The sequence below is a fragment of the Ovis canadensis genome, chromosome 3 (genome assembly GCF_042477335.2).
Source record: "Ovis canadensis isolate MfBH-ARS-UI-01 breed Bighorn chromosome 3, ARS-UI_OviCan_v2, whole genome shotgun sequence".
NCBI classification, from domain to species: Eukaryota; Metazoa; Chordata; class Mammalia; order Artiodactyla; family Bovidae; genus Ovis; species Ovis canadensis.
The window spans coordinates 159699566-159722289 of NC_091247.1; the positions used below are offsets into that span (position 1 = coordinate 159699566).

General features: G+C 40.5%; 1 protein-coding gene across 1 annotated transcript in view; it reads right to left on the reverse strand.

The window, feature by feature from the left end:
- Window positions 1–22724, reverse strand: part of HMGA2 (high mobility group AT-hook 2) — a 145226-nt gene that overhangs the window by 58135 nt on the left and 64367 nt on the right. The gene's annotated exons all lie outside the window — the stretch shown is intronic.

Here is a 22724-nt window from a genome sequence, read left to right on the forward strand (position 1 = left end):
TTAAGTGAACTACTGCTGATCCACTCTGGTTACTCTGAAGAGTCTTTAATGATGTGGGAAATGCTTACAGTATACTGTGAAGTGTAAAAAGCCGAATCCAAATTATAGGTAAAGTATTATCCAAATTTTCTAAGTAAGCTTGTCTCCATATTACATTTGGTTTTTTAAAACAATTCTTTCCTTTGTCTCTGAAAGAATTATACCAAAATATTAATGCTGACTGCCTCTGGAGAGTTAAGATTAAGAGCAATTTTTATTTGATTTCTTGTACTTTTATGAATGACCCAAAATTTCTTTTAAAAAATGCTACTTTAATGTAAACAGAAAAAAGAATATATGTGTTCAAAATACATTTTTAAAGAAAAATATTCCTTATGTAAGAAGAAACAAGCAAAAATAGTGACATGTAAAGAGACAAACATTTACATGCACATTATTGCTTTGTGTGGCTATTTTCAGAGCAAGCGTAGTTGAAGACTCATCTGACTGTGATAAGAGCAGCATCCAGGCACAGGACAAGTTTTGCTAAGAAGTATTTTATTTATTTTTTTGTTAATTTTTCTTCTATTCCTCAACCTAGAGAAAATGATGAACAAGCAAAGTGACAGACGAGTGGTAAGATTTTTCTTTTTCTTTTCTGCTGAGAAAAGAATTGGTTTCAAAAGCTAGTGAAAGGACATGGAAGAAGCTTGATAAAAAGCCTGATAAAGAATCAGTGGGCTGAAGCTGAAGAAACAGAAAAATATCTAACCATTTCTGTCTTATAAAAACATCAGTTTCATTTGGTTTAACTGAAAATATCAACATCACTAATTCTACATAATAATAAATACTCTTAGTATTTATCCTCATTCCCCAGTCATAAAAACACACGTATGTATTTAAGAGATAAAGTCAGTCTGTTAGAACCTCCCCAAATAATCAGAAAGCCAAACCTTTAAGAAGAAAAAGAGGACATGTGCTGCAGAATCTGATGTAAATGATTTTCTATTTAACTGCAAATTTTAATTTTTGTAAAAAATGCTGTCTCACTCCTCAGTTTGCCTAATCAAAAACTCACTAAGCGATAGAATTATACATACACTACATGCTTAAGAGTTTTAAAGTAAGTAGTCAAACTAGCAGGCAATGTAATCCCCCAAATATCCAAACGATTGTTTGAATTGATTAATAAACAATATTATTTAGAATCATCAGACCAACCAATGAGTCTTGGGCATATAGGGATCATTCTCTGTGCACCTTGCTTTATTCATTTACGAAATAGCAAAACTTTACCTGTAAGGCCGCAACAAAAAATGCAGTTAAGGAACTATTGCTAAGGAACTGAGGGTCAGGAGTGGCTTGCACTGTCATCTTAATTTGGGATGCTTTCTACTGTGGAAAAATAGGATATGCCACAATTATTTGAAAGAGATTACCTGATAATTGCACCGTGCTTGATATCAGAAGCAGTTTCAAAATGAATTGCTCTGCAGCTTGCAACTGTTAGGTAAGTTTATCATCTAGAAGCAGATATAGTGATTGCAAAGCTTTGATCACTCAGCCAAAGGACAGTAATGGGTGGAAGCAGTAAATCCAGATTCTAGTCCCAGACAGTGACCTTGGAAAAAACCTCCCCAACCTCCCCAGCCCAGAGTTCCCTAGAACATGAAACTAATGATTTATCTGCTGGATTAGGCAGTGCTTTGCAAATTACCCGACACATTCAAGACATTATAATTACTACTCATGATAATCACAATGAGATATGTTTGGTTTTGTTATTTACTCTTCCTGGCAGATCTAACACCACCTCCCTTTTCTTCTACCAGGAAATCAAGCTGCTCTAGGCAGTTACTGCGAACGTTAATTTGTCAGCGTGCGTTTTGTCTCACTCCAGCCATAGAAATGAATGTTATCTGTTTTCTGCTAATTACGCACAGAAGTCCGCATCGCACCGATCTAGCAGGCAGAGGATGTGGCTGAACTTTGGGTTCAGACATTCTGTGATTTAATCCACAGTCATTTTCAAGGCAAAGCAGCACTGTGCTCAGAACACAAACAGCCTCTCTAGGCCCACCGATGCAGTGTTTGACAGGGCTGTCAGAAACATTTTGCTAACATTTGACCTATATAAATATTCACTGTGACACTTCGAACCTGTTCTATTCGCTCCTTTTCACAGGGACTGCTCCGACCCGCCTCCCCACCCCCACCCCATGTCTCAGTCTGCTCCTGTGACCGCAGGCTTTCCAACTTTCACCAGAAAGAATCCCTTCCCACCCACACAGATCACTCTTCTGTGTTCTTCAGTATTTCTCCAAAGTTTCCTAATAGACTGTAATTTATATCGCCTCCAACTGATGGCGTAAACCAATTAATAATCCTAATTTAAAAGACCAACAATCCTACATTCCTCTTCATTTCCTAGGGTACACTGACTATTTCTACATTCAACAGTTTCCCAGGCACTTCTTTAGTGAAATGTCCCAAGTTTCAGCCTTTCTCATCAGCAAAGCCACAGTTCCAAATTGTGTGTTTTGTGGAAAAGATATAAATAAAAAAATCCAGATCAATATACAGGGAGCTATAAAGCAACTAAAGGGAGACAGTATTTCCAGTGATATCACATGTCCTGATGTTTATTTCTTAAAAAAAAAAACCAACATATATATATATATATATATATATATATACACACGTATATCTTGGATCAGTATTTATAAATAACATATTCTCTCTTCTTTTATATCACACCTCAGTGTGGTTTATTTTCTAACTACACAACCTGGTTTATCTGATCATTTTACTTTAAACAATTGAGATATAAAATATTGGGTTAATGCTTGCTAAGCAGCACATTGATGGAGAGTGAGGGAGGAGAAAGTGCAGTAGACCATACTGTGGGCGGAGTAACTGTATCTTGCGGTATCAGTGGGTCAAAGACTTGGTTGTTATCAGAGATAAACAGCAAGATCAAAATATGGTTCCCCACTTTTCTCTCCACCAAAGAGAGATCTCAAGACTCTGTCTCCTGTTCCATGCTCTCATTCCTGGGCAGCTGTTTTCTCATGCTGTGCTATCTAAGGCAGAAAATGAATCTGGTCATCCAGAAGTCACTTGGTTTTATCCTCACACTTGTTGAAAAGCATTTCCCCAGGCTCTGTGGGTGTTCAGGAATGATGTAAGAAAGAATATATTTTGTATTTGTTTTGTGTTATTTCTTAGGGCCTCAGGGTGAAAACCTTTTCAGAAAAGAGAGAATTTTTGGATCAGGAAGACCCAAACTCAAATCCCATCTCCAACGAAAGTGAAGTGAAGTCGCTCAGTCGTGTCCGACTCTTTGCGACCCCATGGACTCTAGACTACAAGGCTTCTCTGTCCATGGAATTTTCCAGGCAAGAGTATTGGAGTAGGTTGCCATTTCCTTCTCCAGGGGATCTTCCTGACCCAGGGATCCCGCATTGCAGGCACACATTTGTGTAAAATGTCTCATTTTGGTGTAAAATGGAGATATCAGAATCTAGATCACAGAATTTATTAAAACATTAGTTTTGAAGAATGTGCCTGCTACAGAATACCACACAAAACCAATGGTCAATAGTGTTGACTTAGTGTTACCAGTCTATGGAAAACAAATTCAGATGAACATCGGCCTTCACAAATTCACATCAATTCTCCAATTTTCCTATGTATTTGGAATGAAAAAAATATCTTTCAAGTGGGATGATCCGTATTGTGAACACACATTTGAGCTTGACCTAGAGAACAAGGACCAAGTCTCTGTGGACAGAGTCTGGCACCTAATTGGTTCTCAAAAAAGAAACTGATATTTAAAAAAAAGTTCATATAATCATCAATTTTTACTATTCTTGAAACACTATTCTATGGGCCTAACATAAAAGACTTAGTTTTCTGAAATAGTTAAGTGCATTCTAGATATAAGTATTGATTAGATTTTCAAAGATTAAATAGGTTCATGGTGATAGCTTTATTCCCCAAGGTGCAAGTGTGTGTGCGTGTATGTGTGTGTACTCGTGTGTGACTTTTCATTCTGTTTGAAAGTTCCACAGGCGTCCTCGAAATGACAAGGACCTCAAAATAGGACTCAAGAGAAATTTGTGGAGGATTTATGGAAATCGGGTCATAAAGCTTCTACTGTCTTCCATTATCTAGTAAATGGTTAACTCCAGGCCCTCCAGGTGAAAAAACTGTGTGCACATTTACACTTACACAAGTTAACTGTAAATTTTGTGATATGAAAAATGTATTGCAAACAATCTCAAATAATAATAGTGAGACATAAAATACTGTTTGTTAATTCTAAACACCTGTAACTGTGGTTTGACTTGCTATTTCTTACAAAATTCATAATCACTTTTTATAATTCTATCCCCAAATATAGTGTCACAAAATCAGGTTACAAACGCATGCTTGATTCCTATTCAATTTAGCAAAGAAAGAGCCATGCTATTAACAAATGCAGTTCCAACACAAATACAGGTTGATATTTTCATTTATACTAACAAGTAAGACCAAAGTGAAACAATGAACTTCACTCAGTCATCAATAATGTGAGTAATTTCTTTGCTGAATTAGATAATAGTTCCTGAAGAGTTGAAAAACATTTCCTCATTTTTTTTTCTCTATTCACAATGAAGGCTACAGACACAGCATGCTTAAATTTAACCTAACTGTTAAAATGTTGTCAATAATCGTATCTGAAATCTGGACAATCATCAAAACAATATGTCAAGCTCTATTTGTAGCATTTTTCAGATTCTGTAACATAAGTGTTCCCACTGTGGTCAGTTTCAAGCTACCACACTGTGTCATCACTGAATGTAGGGCTGGAAGAGAGGCATGCATTACATACTGTTTTCTCTTGATGAACACGATAAACATAAATAACCTCAAGCGCATAAATAATAGTAAAGTCCAGTAAAAACTTGGAAATAATGATCTTTGTGTATTAACTTTCTTTTTAATATATTTCATTATATGTGTACATACCTTAACTTTTTAATAACTGTTGTGTGTAACAACCAGCTCACAAAATTCCTGATAATTTAATAATCTGCTTCAAGTGAGCACACCACAAAATCTCCCTTAATTGCTCTGGCTAGGGTGTGGATTTATCCAGCTTTATCTGTGAGCAGGTGGAATTTAGTGAGTCTCCAGAAATGACTGGAGCTTCTGATACAAAAATGGGGCAGATTTTGAAAGCCATAAAATTGTGGCCATGTTCTCTGTGGCCTGCTCTAGGCATGCATTACAGTTCACAGAGTCGTCAATCTCCTTTGACACTGCTGGTCCTTGACTGGCAGTTGATGTGATTTCACTGTGGTAGCGTTAATGCCATGTGTCTGGTTCCTACCTGAACCCTGCGTGAGATTCTTATCTGATAAGCTCTGATCTCCAGTGCGCGGCTATGCTCTCAACAAGGAACAGATTCTATCCAGTTTGATAACACCCTGAGAAGGAATTTTGAGGAGAGGAACCGGAGCCTATCTTGGGCACAGAAATGAATCCCTGGAATCGCAGTGTGAGAAATGCTAAGCTATTTCACATCCGAAGATCTAGTATTTTCACAGCAAAATCTCACTATATAAAATGTGGAATACAGGAAAGCTCTACTAAAGAATGTAGAGACTGACATTTACCATTCTTTCTATCATATTCGGAGGTAGCAATGACTGAAATAACCCAAAGGGAATTCAATTCAAATCATTTTCATTGTCAACAGAGCAAGTATGACCTAATTTGCTACCAGGAATTAGTAAAACAATCTAAACTGCATATATAACAAAATCTACAATGGTGAAATAATTATTTTGTAAGTTGGAGTTTTGAAAAACTCGAAACAGTCAGATGACTGAGACAAACGTTTTCCCCTTTCCTTGGATCGTAATTTTATTTACTTATCATTTTATTGAGGTCCCCACATAGCTGCCTCAATGTCTGATTTTGTGAGAAGCTGAAAAACCCAAATATCAGGAAATGAGCTACTTTGATGGCAGAAATGTTGAAGGGAGATGTGATCATTCATGATGGAACTAGAAACGCCAGCTTTCCTAAGATTCAGCGGGGTGTTTATAAATTACAATGAAAACTATCCAGAGATTAAAAAGTCTCCAATTCTCATCATAAAAATAACACGATCTGGGAAATAATCACTTTCCTCCGCAGAATTACAGAATCCTAAAGGCTACAGACCGTGGTAAAATGTCTAGAATGTAGAGAATTTGCTATAGATAGTGAATTAGGCTTTTCCTCAATAAGCATTCAAAACTTGGCCAGAACGCTTCCATTTAATTCCCCAGACCAGAATTCTTCTCATCCAGAGATAAAGTTGATTCAAGCCCTCACCCTCCTCTACTTAAACCTTCTGCAATTCAGAAAATATCTTGCGATTATCACATCATAAGGCAGATTTTCCCAAGTGTGTGTGTCTTGTGATGATAAGGAAGAAAGCCAATGAAGTAATGGGTGAATTCTGAAGCAGGGGAAAGAAGGATATGAGCCATTAGCGGGGGGAGGGGACAGTTAAATGTAGGTACTATAGAGAATAAATAAACATTGAAAAGGACTTGCTCCCCAACGTGTCATAAACTAAAATCTATGAAATACAGATATTTGGAAACATTTGGATATTTGACCAAATTGTTAGGTTTTCATCTGTTTGGAAGCATGAGTTATAAATGAATGGACAAGAGGGCAGATGGGGAAGAACACAGCCACTGCAGTTTGCCTGAGGCAGTTGGAATTTGGCTCCATTACCCTCTAACCCTGCTGCCGCACTGAGCCTCAGGCTCCTCACCTGTAAAGTGGGACTCAGAGGATTAAGGATAATGTGAAGCAAGTGCTTGACACAGTTGGTGCTCAAAATATAGCCATTATGGCTGGGACCCTAGTAGATATAAATGAAATTTATGCCCTTAAAGTACATTGAATATATTCAATAACCATATATGTAAAACCACAGACTATTAAATAAGATAAAAAAGTGAAAGTGAAGTCACTCAGTCGTGTCCGACTCTTTGTGACCCCATGGACAGTAGCCTGCACCAGGCTCCTCCATCCATGGGATTTTCTAGGCAAGAGTACTGGAGTAGGTTGCCAGTTCCTTCTCCAGGGAATCTTCCCGACCCAGGGATTGAAGCCAGATCTCCCGCATTGTAGACAGACGCTTTACCATCTGAGCCACCAGGGAAGTCCGTTAAAAAAAAAACAACAAAATACTTTCTGGCTATACTATATGGCATGCCGGATCTTAGTTCTTCGGCCAGGGACTGAACCTGTGCCCCATGCAGTGGAAGTGTGCAGTCTTAACCACTGGACTGTGAAAGAAGCCTCTCATGAAGCTTTCCTTATGGAAAAAAATAAAAATTCCTAGCTAGGCTTTTGGGAACTGGTATGATGGGGCTCAGCAGGCAACACCAGCCACTGTAGGTTTCTATTGAGACTCGGAAGCTCCACTTTGAACAGTTGCAAAAGTCACTGAAAACAGATTTGAACACTGGTTTATGATTTCAATAGATTATATTGAACTGACTGTAACAAATGCATGCATGCTCAGTTGTGTCCGACTCTTTGCGACCCCATGGACTGTAGGCCACCAGACTCCTCTGTCCACGGGATTCTCCAGGCAAGAATACTGGAGTGGGCTGCCATTTCCTCCTGCAGGGCATCTTCCCAAGCCAGGGATCAAACCTGTGTCTCCTGGCCTGCATTAGCAGGCGGATCCTTTACCGCTACACCACTTGAGAAGCCCAAATAGCAATAATTAAAAAACAAAATCTGAAAGAAAATGAATAAAACACTGATCTACCGCAGATAATGATTCTCTATCCTGTTGTACAGGCTGGCAAACTTTCCCCACTTGAACTACAGCTGCTGCTGCTGCTGCTAAGTCACTTCGGTCGAGTCCGACTCTGTGTGACCCTATAGATGGCAGCTCACCAGGCTCCCCCGTCCCTGGGATTCTCCAGGTAAGAACACTGGAGTGGGTTGCCATTTCCTTCTCCAATACATGAAAGTAAAAAGTGAAAGTGAAGTCACTCAGTTGTGTCCTACTCTTCACGACCCCATGGACCACAGCCTACCAGGCTCCTCTGTCCATGGGATTTTCCAGGCAAGGGTACTGGTGTGGGGTGCCAGTGCCTTCTCCATGAACTACAGCACCTGTATATTAAAAAGCTTACTAAGCGAGGGATCTTTGGGGGCTATGAAACAGCATGACCATATCTTAGTTAGAAAGCAGCCTAATATGTTTGTTTCCTAGTAGGAACTGAGGTCCATAATGGAACACCCACAGTTAACCAGGACACATCAGGATTAAAGAATTGACATAAATGGCTTGTGGAAACATGTAACCACTGTGCTGTCCTTTTCTATGGATGGATCATTTAACTTTCTTATTTCTTTAGGAGAAGTGGTAAGCATCATTCCTTACCTACCAACCTTGGTCCTAACGTCCCTTTTAAATTTTATTTTTTAATTTATTTTTTATTTTTTGGCCTTATCACATGGCATGGAGAATCTTAGTTCCCCAACCAGGGATTGAACCCAGGCCCCCTGCAGGGGTAGTGCAGAGTCATAACTAGTGGACTACATTTCTCCTTCTGAATTTTAAAACACTGTTCAATGCACTTCCTCACTCTGCGCTCTCCCTGACCATTCTTTGGTCCTTTTTCCTGGGCCCCAGTATGAAGCCAGAATATAACACAATGTGTTGAAAATAAACAGGATATCTCTATTAGGATGCCTAAAATTCTACTTACTCCCGAGTTACATCACAAAGATTCCCATTCAAAATAAGACAGTTTTTTTTTTTTTCTGAAAGCTTATAAAATGATGTAGATAACATCACTGCACGCTCTCTAGCTCATGAGGATAGTCTCTTTTCATCAAAAACCAGTGTCGTGTCACCTAAAACAAATCTGATCTGCGCTTTTCACTTCTGTACTATTTTGCAAGGATCAGGTTTCGACGAACCGGTTCTACATTCCTCTCAGAAGCAAACAGGAAACTGCCCTAAAAAGCATGGCACTGACAACAGGCTAGAGGTATAACGTGCATCAGGCAGAGCAGCCACATGGAGTCAGATTCTCACTTTAAGCGTTGGTTCCCACAGCCTCATTCATCACAAATCCCAGGACTTAAATGCCAGCGTGTAAGAAAGATCTCTAAACCATATTCTTCATGCAGTGTTCCTCCAATGTTTAATCAATTAGGAAAACACAGACCTCCCCGCAGGCTGCGGGGCTACTGCAGATCAGTTTATAGAACCATCTTACACCCAGCAAAGACCTGTAGCTGGCCATTGACTGGTGAGCAACAGCGAAGGTCAGAAGATCTGCTTCTGGAAGTGGCCCTGCTTCACACAGACAGAAACGTACATTCATAAAAAGAAAGGAAAGGAAAAGACTAAGAGGAAGGAGGGAAAAAAATGGAAAGAGAAAGAGGGAGAAAGCAGTACACCTCTGACAAGAGCGGCTTTGTGACCCCTCTGGTAATGTTACCCAGTTTTGTTTATCATGAAAAGATCCCATTAATGCCTCAGCCCCATCAAACAGCAGATCAAGTCCATGAATGGCACCTATCAGAGCCCAGGGTAAATCCAATGATTAGAGGGAATTCGCCAAAGGGCCTTTGTAGCTGAGAAAAATGCCTACTCCAGAGAGGAATGCAGAAAATTCCTGGGAGTACAGGCCTTCCTTTGTTGGCAGTCTGGCGGTATTCTGGAGCAAATAAAAGGACAAAAATGGGACCTTAGATGCAATGAACATTTGAAGAAAATGTTTTTCAAAGACCTCCTTGAAACATTCCTTTAAAAAAAAAAAAAACACCCTCAAACTATCACTCGGATAAAGATGAACTACAGAGCTTCTTCCCAAACCACCATTTTATACGACTGCATAACCTTGGAGATTCTCAACAGGAACAGGGTTTTCGTTAGATCTCCTTTGTCCTGCAGAGTTTCCTGGTTAAACAGTAAGTCCAAGTTAAAACTTGACAGATAAGAAAACACACACATTCCCTCACTCCCCCTCAAACTGACTGACAGAATCCACTGAGATTTAGCATAACATAAAAGCACTGGCCAAGGAGAGAGGAGAACACAGAATACTGAATCAAAGGTATTAACCAAACTCAGACCGCAGCAAAACATACAGGATAATGCTGAGTTGTCACGATTATCCAAACACGCGGACAACCAACCAGAAAGAAAATCCACCAGGAAGGCTAAACAGGACGAAGAAGGGACACTAAGGCACGAGCACCTGGACACCAGTAATTCCCCTTTATTCTGTACACAGCAGCAAAATTTTACTGAAAACCCCCTAAAGGATACAAAAATTACAGCCCTACGTTGTTGCTACTCTTCAATAGCCTGGATCTACCAGAGCGGACAGAAGGAATGCAAAGCCAACATCATTTCTTTGAGCAAATTTTCCTGATGGAAACAGAATCTTAGGGTTTTGTTTGGTGCAAGGAAGCTTGCCTAATAGAAAATGGAGCTGAACCTTAGGTACACTTGAGGTAGGCATTTGATGCAGCTGAATTTCTCATTTTTCTAAGAAGGTTTTTCCTCCTCTTCTTCAAGCCCAAACAATTTTAATGACTTTTCTGCACAATGTGCCCCTAATACCTTTCCTCATAAATCTTGTTATAGACTTATTTTATGCTCCATTTTAACATTTTCTGGGTTGAGGGAGGAGCAAAGTAATAATCATGTAATTCTAGTTGAAGGTTTTCCTCCCCTTTCTCCTGGGCTGAGATCTAATAAAATATTATTTATTTGCATCTTTAGAGACCCATTTACTAACATTTTTCAAAACTGTAGTAAAGTGGTTGCAAAGGTGGTATCTTTATTGCTTTGCAAATGTTATTCATTTTTATTATTTGTTTTAAATGCCATTTTACTGGTATCAGTGGATTTGCATTATAAAGCTTGTATCAGGATGCTATTTGGGGTAGACACAACAAATCCGAGCCTTTGGATTGTGTTTTTCCATCCTCACTTCTGTTTGTCTATGTAACCATATAAAACACTTTCCCCAGATTTCCCCTCCAAATAATTGAGCATACATAATTGTAGGGTTATTGCATCACTGTTTATGACCAACTCCGTGCTTTCTAAGAGTTACTCCAAAAAGCCTCTACCTTAGGGTGTACTCCCATAAAGTTTATACATCTGTGCACCAAAGGGGAGAGGTTAATTTTACTTTTGCATCATTAAATATATAGTTTTGCAAGCACTAATGAATACAATAATTTCTCAATGTACATGATAGCTTGAAAAACAACTGGCATACTCTCCTGATGCATTTTGCAAATTTCCCCCTACGTCTGGACTAGAAAAGCTCTATTATTAGAGATCTTATGAATACAATGCTTCATCTCGCCAATCAAGAAAAAAAAAAAGATCCATTTGAAAAAATATCCAGAGCAGAAATAAATTTAAGCACAGAACCAGATAAACTCTCTCAACGACCCTGATTCAGGATTGCCTATAAATGCAGTGTACCTCTTCACCACTGTAGAGTTCTCTGAAATCTTGCCAAATGCATAAATCCTGGAAACATCTTCTAAAAGATAAGAATGAGCTTGGAAAACAGATCATCAAAGAAGTATGCAGTGCCTATAAAATAAACCACACACATACACACACAGTTTTCATTTACCAGATCCTCTTTCACAAATCTAGCAGATGGTGGAGTTTTAAAACTCAGCTTTTCAAAAGGCAATCTGACTTTCTATTTAAGCCATAATCTTCAGTATGTTAAAAAAAAATGCAGTGGATATAATACAAACACTAGGAGCACATAACTATGCTCACGTTAAGTTGGCCAAAGGTAAAGAAGCAAAATGAATAAGAACTGGAAGTTCAAAAACATCACAATTGTTGGCTCTGTAACTTTATACTCTTCTATATCATTTCTTCATGGTATTGCAATTTTTTTAAAAAAGTGAATTAAAGGACTTTCCTCGTGGCTCAGTGGTACAGAATCCGCCTGCCAAAGCAGGAGACACAGGTTCGATCCCTGATCCAGGAAGATCCCACACTCCAGGAGCAACTAAGCCTGTCATGCAACACAGCTACTGAGCCCACAGGCCCTAGAGCCCACGTTCCACAACAAGAGCAGCCGCTGCAGTGCAAAGCCCGAGCTCCGCAACTAGAGCAATGTGGACCCAGCGCAGAAGAAAATACATAAAACTTTTAAAAAGTAAAATAAAAATATCTGTAGCAACTTTCAACTTCAGCTAGTGGTGTATTTGAGTACTCTGGGCAAAAACAATGATAACACAATGCGGAGAAAGGGCCCTCTACACTCTAAATGGAGTCAGAAAGGCAGACAGTCAGTCTTGCTTTTTAGATTTCCTGCTTAGAAAACTCAAACTGTTCTAACATCTTTCCCTATTGATCCCAGTCCCCCCATTGAAATCCAACCAATTAACTGTCTGCCACTTAGTTTCTTAACACTTGAAATCATAGCTCTGATTCAGTTCTTTGTCAATAGGGACTGTCGTTAAGCTGTAAACCACGAAGGTGCAGATAGAACAGAAGCGGGTTCTAACGAGCCATCGCTCTGAGATCTACAATGTTCAAAGGACACTGAACACTGTAAGAACAAACAGCTCAAAGAAGGAGGTAGTTGCAAAAACAAATTCTGTTCTGCATCTGTTTGTAAATACTAATATACAGAACCTAAGTGGACTCAATCCTTCTCTTTAACACGTACTCTCTGGAAGAAAACGACGTCACGTTGGAGATATTAAAAAATGATAACAGAAGAGGTTATTTCTTCTTTGCAAAGGTATGTCTGGCCAGTCCTCAGACACTGTGAGGTTCTGAAGTGCCCTGTCCTGGCAGACCTCATGGTGACAGTAAATGCCTGGGCTCTTAGGCTTAACCACACAGGGCGGGAAGAGACGGTGGATGGGGCTGCAAAGAGAACGTGGCCCTTAAAGGTCCTCCTGTACTAACAGCAATTAGTGAGTGAAGCTGTAATTTCAGCCCTCCTTCCTTCACATTGGACCTTGTCTCCCTGTCTCCAGGAAATGGGGGCCAAGTTAGTGGGGCATGACTATAATAGGGATCTGTGAGTACAGCGGGGTAGCCATCAGTATAAATCTGTCATAGACACACTCACAGAGGAAGAGGGACTTCCATACACTGCAGCCTTTACACTTTTTGATGCAGATACAGATTTATGGCACACGGGAAGCAGAAAGCCTTTGAGCCAAAGGGGCCCTGTGAATCAAGGCCATTTTGTAGGTTTCCGCCGCCTGAAAAAGCTACACATTTATAATTGTGCTTGGAGTCAGCCCCCTTCCAGCCCCAGGAGGCAGCAGCATTTGGTTGAAATAAAACGGAGGACTTTTCCCAACAGCTGGCCAGCTCCAGTTTTAAGTTTTAACAACAGGATGAATGAATTGAGGACGGCTGAAGGGATCAAAAAGCATTATGCCAGACCTTTTTTTTTTTCTTAAAGACCCTTCCCACCACAACCCCCCCCCACCCCCGCTCTGACTATGCTGTTCCCATGTATCAGATTCATTCAGAGATGATGAACTCTACTTTGAAGAGTTCCCTCCCATTGTTCAGCTGACACAGATGACTCTTTCACCAACATACTCAGAAATGAACCAGCGGAGACCTTCAGGAAATGTCTTAAAAAAAAAAAAAGTTTCCGGCAAGAAAAAGAGAGGGAAAAAAAAAAAAGAGTCAGCTAGAAGTAAATTAAAAACCAGCCCAGAGTTGGTGTTAATTAATTAAAAACACAATTTCAAAGCATCCTTAATAGAAGACTTCCTCCCTGCAGTCAGTATCTGATTCAGGGAGTGACTCAAGTAATAAAATCACAGTTGGGACGACTCTCGTGGTGCTGGCAGGCCAAGTTCAATATTTTCCCTATGAGGCATGCCTGTACTATAAAAAGAATGCGATGTTTGAAAATGAGTGTCTCTGCTCTCTGTACGCTGGCATTAAAAGCCTCTCCTAGCCCTCTTGCCACACTTCGCGAGTACAGTATGAATCACAATCATGTGGCGAGCACCTCCTTGCCAAATTCTTTCCTGCTGCTACCACGGTGCGTTCCCTCTCAGGCTCCTGCCAGCAGCCCCTGTCTCCCAGCCAAGAGCATCAGGGCGAGAGCCGCTGGAGAGCCAGGGCGCTTTACTCCGCAACCAGGACACAAGGAGGCACATTCTTGTACAACTCAGGATTGCTGAATGGAACGAGTGGGCAGAAGGGTACAAAAGTCAGCAGAGGGACACAAAACGAAGAAGCTGGAGAGAATGGATGCCTCAAGAGTACAGCCTCTGTGCAAGGTGTGGGGCTGGGCACTTTAGATTCACACTCTCAAGGAATACTCCTGAGATAGGACTGCCCGTTATCAGGGGTGAGGAAGCAAGAGACCCACGGGGATGAGAGAAGTGGCCTCCATGGTTTCATAGCCAAGGAAGGCCATGCTTAGGCTGGAGGCCAGCCTAGCGGTCCTGCCTCTTCCCTCTCTACTCTGATTCTGCAGCCCAAATGTGGAGGAGCCAGAAACTACTCTTCTGCCGTCTTGGGCTTTTTAATGTTCAAGCCACTCTCTTAACTATACAGTCCCTAGTTTCTATAGTGTTAGTTGCTCAGTTGTGTCCGACTCTTTGTGACCCCAGGGACTGTAGGCTACCACTGTTCCCTAAATGAACACAGTGCCACTTTCAACCACATGTTTATTAAAGTATGCATCAGCCAGATTAACATCCACTGAACCAACCTTCACAGCTATGGCCACAGAACCACCACCCCCTCAAGCCCAACAGTCATCTCCAAATTCTGCTCTAGGGTCACAGAGGGAACTGGGAGAGAACATGGAGAAAAACATTATTATAGCTCAACATCATGAATCACTACTGATGGAACCACCTAAAGTTTATCCCCTACTCACATCTGCATTTCTTTGTGTTCATTCATTGTTGTGGTTAACTATGGACTAATTGCCTTGCCAGTTTTCTGGCTAAATCTCCCACGAACCTAGCAAGGCTTGGCCTCTGAGAGGCAGAAACAGATTGTGAAACCAGGAAACTCCCTGCTGTAACAGTGCTTCTAAATAGGCTATTAGGTGTAAGGGTGAGCAGCTCAGTGCTCTGTGATGACATAGATGGGTGGGATTGGGGGTCTGGGGGTTGAGTAGAAGGTCCAGGAGGGAGGGTATATATGTATATATGTAGCTGTTGGCTTCACTGTACAGCAGAAACTGACAACATTGAAAACTAACTACACTAAAAGAAATAAAACAGGGTCAGAAGAAGTTTCTATGCTTTGCATTAAAGACAAATTTGTCCCAATGGCTGGGAAGAGGAAGACATGGAAGAGGCAGCAGAAGAAGGAGAGAAAGGTCCAATTCACATCCAAGAGTCTACAGGAGAAGCAGAAGATGGTCCTTTCAATCTCATCCTAATCCAAGAAGGGACAGCCCTCCCTGGAGTTATGGTCTACCCAAAAGCACAGTGGGAGTGGGCAATGTGGACGTTCGTAGACCAACTAGCTAGCTAGCTTGAGTAGGTAGTATAAAAGGCTGTTAAAGAAAGATTTTCATCTTAAGAAATATAATATTTAGAATAATGCCAGGTGATACTCTGTGTGGCACTGGCCAAATTCCAAGAATCTATTAATGAACGATTAAGTAGGAATTTAAAAGGACTCCAAACCGAGACCTATTAATCAGTCCAATCCTTATTTACTAATAATTAATTATGTAGATATTATGTCTCGGAGAAGGCAATGGCAACCCACTCCAGTACTCTTGCCTGGAAAATCCCTTGGACCGAGGAGCCTGGTAGGCTGCAGTCCATGGGGTCGCTAAGAGTCGGACACGACTGAGCGACTTCACTTTGACTTTTCACTTTCATGCATTGGAGAAGGAAATGGCAACCCACTCCAGTGTTCTTGCCTGGAGAATCCCAGGGACGGGGGAGCCTGGTGGGCTGCCGTCTCTGGGGTCGCACAGAGTCGGACTCGACTGAAGCGACTTAGCAGCAGCAGCAGATATTGTGTCTCAGGCATTGTGTTAAGGCCTGGACATACAAAGATAAAATAAACATGCTCTCTGTCCTACTGGAGTTGAACAGAGTGGGATAATACAATGTTTTAAGTGCTATACTTCTACAGTGGCCTGTACTTAGTAACTACTAACTTCACAGCATAATAATTTCCAAGATCTGGCCGACTCTCACCTTGCTTAGTGTTTTTGCTGATAAAATTAACCTAGAGGAATTTGTATGATTTTGTGCTACTTAATTACTCTATGAGTTGGTAATGTTGTTGTTGTATGGATCTACTTTTGTAGTAACTGTGGAAGAAGTAAAATGAGTAGGAACTGCGGGGAGAGAGCCTGGATTTTCTCCAGTGGAGAAGACAGAAGGATTTTTCAGAGTGATAGAAGAAAACAGGTGGTCAAAGAGGATAGCTCTGAAGCCATCCTGTTTTGCCTGGCTCTGTCACTTATTCATCAATATTCAACTGTTGAAGTCCCCAGTAGGTTACTTTACCAATCTGTGCCTTGATTTCTTCATCAGCAAAAAGGGGATGATAAGAGTACCACTTCACTGAATTGTACTATTATGTGAATGATGGTGGTTCATAGGGTAAAGTATCTGCTTGCAATGCAGGAGACACAGGGTTGATCCTAGGTCGGGAAGATCCCTTGGAGAAGGGAGTGGCTACTCACTCCAGTAGAATCCCATGAACCAAGGAGTCTGGCAAGCTATATATTCCATGGGGTTGCAAAGTCAGACATGACTGAGCGACTAAGCACACACACACACACAATCACCTACCTATCTGCCTAGGTAAAGTCCTACTCTGATTCATTCACCATCCTGCAAAGCTAAAATATTCTGTCCTACACTTCTTTGGCTTTGTGTACTGGGTTTTCAGGTAGCGTTCTTGGAATGGAAACTCTTTAAAGTACTCATCTCTTTTTATCTGTGTGTATTGATAGTTATTTACTACCCATGTTTTGGGTTGGTGAAAAGTTACAGCTTATGAAAAAACCCAAACAAACTTTTTGGCCAACCCAAAAGGTTTAAATCAGGTTGTCTGACCATCTATAGTGCATCTAAGATTATTTTGTTGGGAAAGAGAAGGAACAAATGCCAGTTAACAAGGCAGCCTGTAGTGCACTGAGGATTGTTTGATCTGTTGAAAGAAAAGCCCTTTTTCTTTCTTGGAACTTGAGGGGGAAAAGAAAAAAACAATGGTGACACTGTACTAATTACAACAATAAATCTTACCAAAATCCAAATTAAAGAAGCCTTAAATATCTAATTGAGATACTGGCATTTATGTAACAAGAATAATAAAAAAAGTTCAGGAGATTAAAATGGGCACATTTAATATTTCTTTTAAGAAATGTTTAATACTTTGGCTATTTTGGTGTAGACTGGAGTCGGGTGCCAGTAGAATTGAGTAGTATAATAAAACAAGATATCAGGTGTGTTGTCCTTGCTAGTATGCACGTGGAGGGCAGCTCACCACTGGGAGAAAGAACACAGACTCTGAAGTCAGATAAGCTGGGCTGAGTGCATCTCTAAAGGGATGTTGGTCCATGGTTCCTAGAGTCATCTTTGCTAAAGTTTGTGCGAGATAATTTGATCAAAATGTCTAGTGCTCTGAGACACTCTATATATACTGGTGAAGGAATCAATGAGTGAAAGATGTAAACAACATATTATTCAGTGTTTTCTTTTGATGAAAATAATCTGTGCCTCCCTTACTCACGCATGACATCTTATGCCCCTAAACCACTATGGAAAAGGTTATTAATAACCTTAGAAAAAACAACTACTATTTCTAGTAGTCTTTGTGAAGGGGTGTGTGTATGTGTCTGTGTAAGTGGGAGAGATCAAGAAGCAGCCAAGCAAAAGTCAAAAAATGCCTTGTGTGGGTCAAATGCAAGGAAGGCACAATTAAAATAATAAATTAAAAACATTTTTTTTAAAGCTTATCTGTGTCAGGTTGTATTGTGTACGGATATCTTACCATAGAGGTCCTAGGGATTAAACTCCAGGAAATCTTCACTGTTCAATTATTTTAATTATCAAAGTTAAGATCTGACTATGGTTCTTTAAAACTTTTAGAACTGCACAGAGTCCAAGCATAAAATATCTTTCTTAATATTCTTCCATACTGGAACGCCACCTTTAAAAAGAAAAGTTACGATTTTCATTGCTTTCGTAGAGCTGGCCTTAGGAGACGGCATCAAACTTCCGTCTTTGGAACTCCCCACTAAAGTAACACTGATTGCACAGGGGCCGTCTGTGTAATGAGCTCTTTATAGAAAAGACATCACTTAAATCACCAAATAAATAGCGTGAGGTAATTGGCCTTCTATAATTCTGGGCCATGAGAAACAGGCATTACTTTCTACATGAGCTCAAAGTCATTAAAAATCACAAGAATTGCATAATCTAACCTATTGGTTAAGAGAGTCTTTGCTTACTTATTAAGGGGTACAAGAGGAAGGCAGTGCATGAAACAGGAAGTGAGGAATTCAATGGACTGTGCCTTGAAACAGCGAGAATGTGTTCCAGATAAGGCAGAGAGTGAAAGTGACCACTGCCAGTTGGCTTTTCGTTGGCAAACTGAGAAGCTTTGTCTGGAAATATCACTAGAATTCAATGGTATGCCCTGGTTGGATATCTGCCTCCTTCCCCAAATACCTCTGTGTTGTCTTCTAGCCAACGTACTTCTCAGCAATTCCCTGCAAGAATGATGACTCAAAAGAAACCCCCCATCAGGAGGACAAAACAGGGACTAAGGATGCCAGAGAATCCTTAACCTTCAGTGAACCGTCAGCTTGAAAACAGTTTGAATTCCTTGCAGCACTGTAACTCATAAAAAATGGCACTTGTTCTAGTCAATGAATCATTTTTAAGAATGGGAACAACAGAGTAACAGAGATATTTACATAAGCCAAGTTTAAGTTGTCTGATCTTTTAACCTAGTAATTCGGTTTTTTTAAAAGACATTTTCATAGTATAGATATTTGATATCATCAGGTCATATTTTAAGATAATTTTGAAAATGTGGCTCTCAATTTATAATCAATAGTTATAATAAAAATCTTCACATATCATTGTTGTGATTATTATTATTTGAAGCAAGAAATATGGAGAGGCGGTGGCCTTGACGTTACTTTTTTTTTGACGTTACTTTTTAACAAGGAAATTGGGTTATTTAAAGTGCAGTGTGTGTGTGTGCGCATGTGCGTCAGTCGTGTCTGACTCTTTGTGACTCCATGGACTGTAGCCCATCAGGCTCTTCTGTCCATAGGATCTTTCCAGGCAAGAATACTGGAGTGGGCTGCCATTTCCTCCTTCAGGGGACCTTCCGGACTCAGGGATTGAACGTGCGTCTGCTCCGTTGGCAGGAGGATTCTTTGCCACTGAGCCACCTGGGAAGCCCAGAGTGTACTGTAAGGTGCATGAATGCTTCTGCTGCCTCAAAGAAAACTTTGTTCCAACATGTTATTTATTCCCAGGGACTGTACACATTCCAGATGACATCACCAGGGCTGCTAGTGCACAAGAAAATAAGCAAATGAGACACACATTGGCTCATGCGGCAAATCACCGGGTTTGCCAAATGGAAAAGAACAAAAACGGGGAGGGAAAACATTTTGTTTTCAATCTACAAGGATATTAATAAAACTCAAACCCAGCATTCTGTGGCTACATTTCCCAGGAAGAGGAGTCTTTTCTGGCCAAAAGAACATAACAACAAACTTTTGTATCTGAGAAATATGTATCTCATGATGTCATTTAAAAACCCACTATTTACCATGACTAGGACCAAAAACATGTTTCTTTGAAACTTGGACACCAAGAAAAAAAATGAGGGCAAATTCTACCTAAAATAATCTGCAGTTCAGAATAAATCAATTCAATGAGTGTAATTTGATGCATTATATGTCACAGTTTAAAGTCAAAAGCTGCTCTAGATAAAATTCGAAGGATAAAATAAACAGTAAGTCACCACTTACTAAAGAGAAGATGAAGTAAAAGAAATATGAAAGTTTCTTAACAGCCTTTCTAAGTAAATGCAATTTATAGACATCAGTGAGAAATGAAAAAACCAAACTTTATAATGCTGAATACCAATACAAATAGAATAAGCTGAAGCCTCATTATGATTGAAAACTTATGGATACAATTCTTAGCAAATTTGTTTGAAAGTGATCAGTGATTAAAAATATTAGTTAATACTGTGTGTCAGGAACAATCTGGAGCACTTTACAAAATTAACTCATTTAATGCTCTTAACAATTCTTTATAATAATATGATGACCCCATTATAATTCCCATTTTGTGGCTGAAGTAACTAAGGCTCAGAGAACTTAAGAAAATTGTCCAAGGCCTCACAGCTAGTGATTATTAGCACACAGTAATCTCGATGAGGCTAACTAACAAAATTTCAAAGATACTGATAAATATTGAGAACTTAGAGGCATAATTCCACTAGAACATAAAAATTTTTGATAGAGAAATTTCCCTTAGTAAAGTAATAATGCTGAGATATCTAGATGGCCTACCTTGGGGGTATAAATTATTATAATATGCATAAACACATAGTCTTCCTTGAAATAAAGGCCAGCACAAATAAAGTTTACCATTTGCTTCTGACAACAAAAGGAGAAATTCCTGTGCATTGATATACTTATCAGGATTAAACAATTAAACTTATCAGGATCAACTGGGCAGGCGTAATTTTGTAAAAATGTTCCTTTTTCCTTAGAGTCATTGGGCTTGCACATATATCAAAATATCACATGACAGTTTTTCCTAGTTTTTAATCCCTTTCTGAATTCTGTAACTTGAATGACACATACATACCAAAAAAGAGGAAAAAAAAGAAAGGCAACTGGTCCTTTGATTTTAATAGGGTAGAATTTATTTGGAAAGTAAGATTCCTTATTATAAACTGTACCTCTTTCTGGAAATATTTAGAATTTTGAAAGAAGTAGCCTTGGCAAGAATGTAGCCCAGTCCTAAATTTACAGTGGAAAAAAAAAAAAAAAAAACGGCAGGCCACAGAGATTCAGGTTAGAAGTAAGGTTACCATCAGGAGGAAAGCAGGGCATGGCGGCAGCAGCAGCAGGGCATGGCACACTGGCTAAGAGCAGGGGAGCGTTTACTAGCTGCATGATCTTGGGTGAGTTATTTAACTTCTTCAAGCTTCACTTTTCTCATCGCAAAACAGGGAAAAGTTTCATGGGGCTGTTGTGGAAATGAAGTGGGATTACAAATACAGTGTGCTTTTGCACAATACCTGACACTCCAACGAGGGTCACTGTTCTTGTACTGTGATCTCTAACTGATTCCCAACCAGCTGGTGTCAGAACTTGATGTAAAGCACTTCGGGAATTAAGTGTTGTTAAAAGTGAAGTGAAGGGAAGCTGGTTCCTAATTCCTTCCTTACACCTGGGCCTAAGGGGGCAAAATCATCTATCATTAGTCTTTTCTGCAAAATGCAGTATTATTCCCCACTTCCTCCCTTCTTTTACCCCTAGAGCAATTCCTCAGCTTTTAGGAAGCATTTTTCAGTCAGAATGTAACTTCGAAGCCGACAATTCTAAACTCTCAGTCAGGAAGGTTCAGAATTGGCTTTCACAAAGGGGATAAACCCTGCATTCAGGAAGTCTGACCGGCAACAATTCCAGGGCTCTCACATTACTCGCTTCCTCCTCGTTATTACAGTTGGGCTCTTCCTGGAAGGGGGAGTCTGCTGCTTGATTAAACATTCCAATCACATCATCACTGAGCAAAATCACAAAATCAGCCTGGTCTTAATCAAATGTGTTTACCTCTCCTTGGGAAAGGCTTTCAAATTATAAAACATTTCACAGATCAGATATGTAGGGAACAATTCCCTATCTCTCTCTCTTTCTTCAGTGGCATCTCAAGCCCCCGATCATAGGAGACAAGCCAACGTGTACTGAGCACTTCCTAATGGCCAGGCACGCCACCAAGTGCTTTCGCTTACACTTCCGCATTTAATTTTCAGAGCGATTCGTAGGAGGAGGGAGGATCTAGTCTCATTCCCATTTTATAGATGAGATGACTGAGGTCAGGGAGACTAAGCAAGTTGTCCAGGGCTGCACTGTCAACCCCAGAGCTACTAAAATCCAGCAGCGGAGTGGACAGGTCCTCAGCAGACCTGGTTCAGCCACTGCCCAGATATTGTTACTTTCTCTCTGGCCTCAGTTTCCCTTCTTGGAGACAATGTGGCCACTCTGAAAGTTCCCTTCTAGCCTGACATTCCACAGCCGGCTGCTGCTGCTGGCGGGCTTCTTTGTTTCCACGCTCAGCTGCTCTGGCCGGGGCCTCCCCCGGCTCTGCCCTGTTTTGTTTTTGCTGCTGGACCTACTACAGACGCACTCCTGGCAGAGCAGCCCGGAGCACAGCCGAGGAGGCTTCCTCTTTCGCTCAGTTCCTGGCCGCTTTAGTATGAACAGAAAAGGTGGGCAGGGGCCAATTGGCAGAAGCCACAGAAATAGCAGCACATGATTCTCTACGAGCAGCAGAAAGGTCGGCACGCAGGACCCCGCCATCTGCTGAGCTCTCTCATTGACTAAGGTTGCTCTTGGCACGCAGAGCCACCTGGGGTTTCCACGCTCGTTTCCCTCCGGTCAGAGTAGACAGCTTTGGTGATAGACAAGTTGGAAGGGGATGCTTCGTGG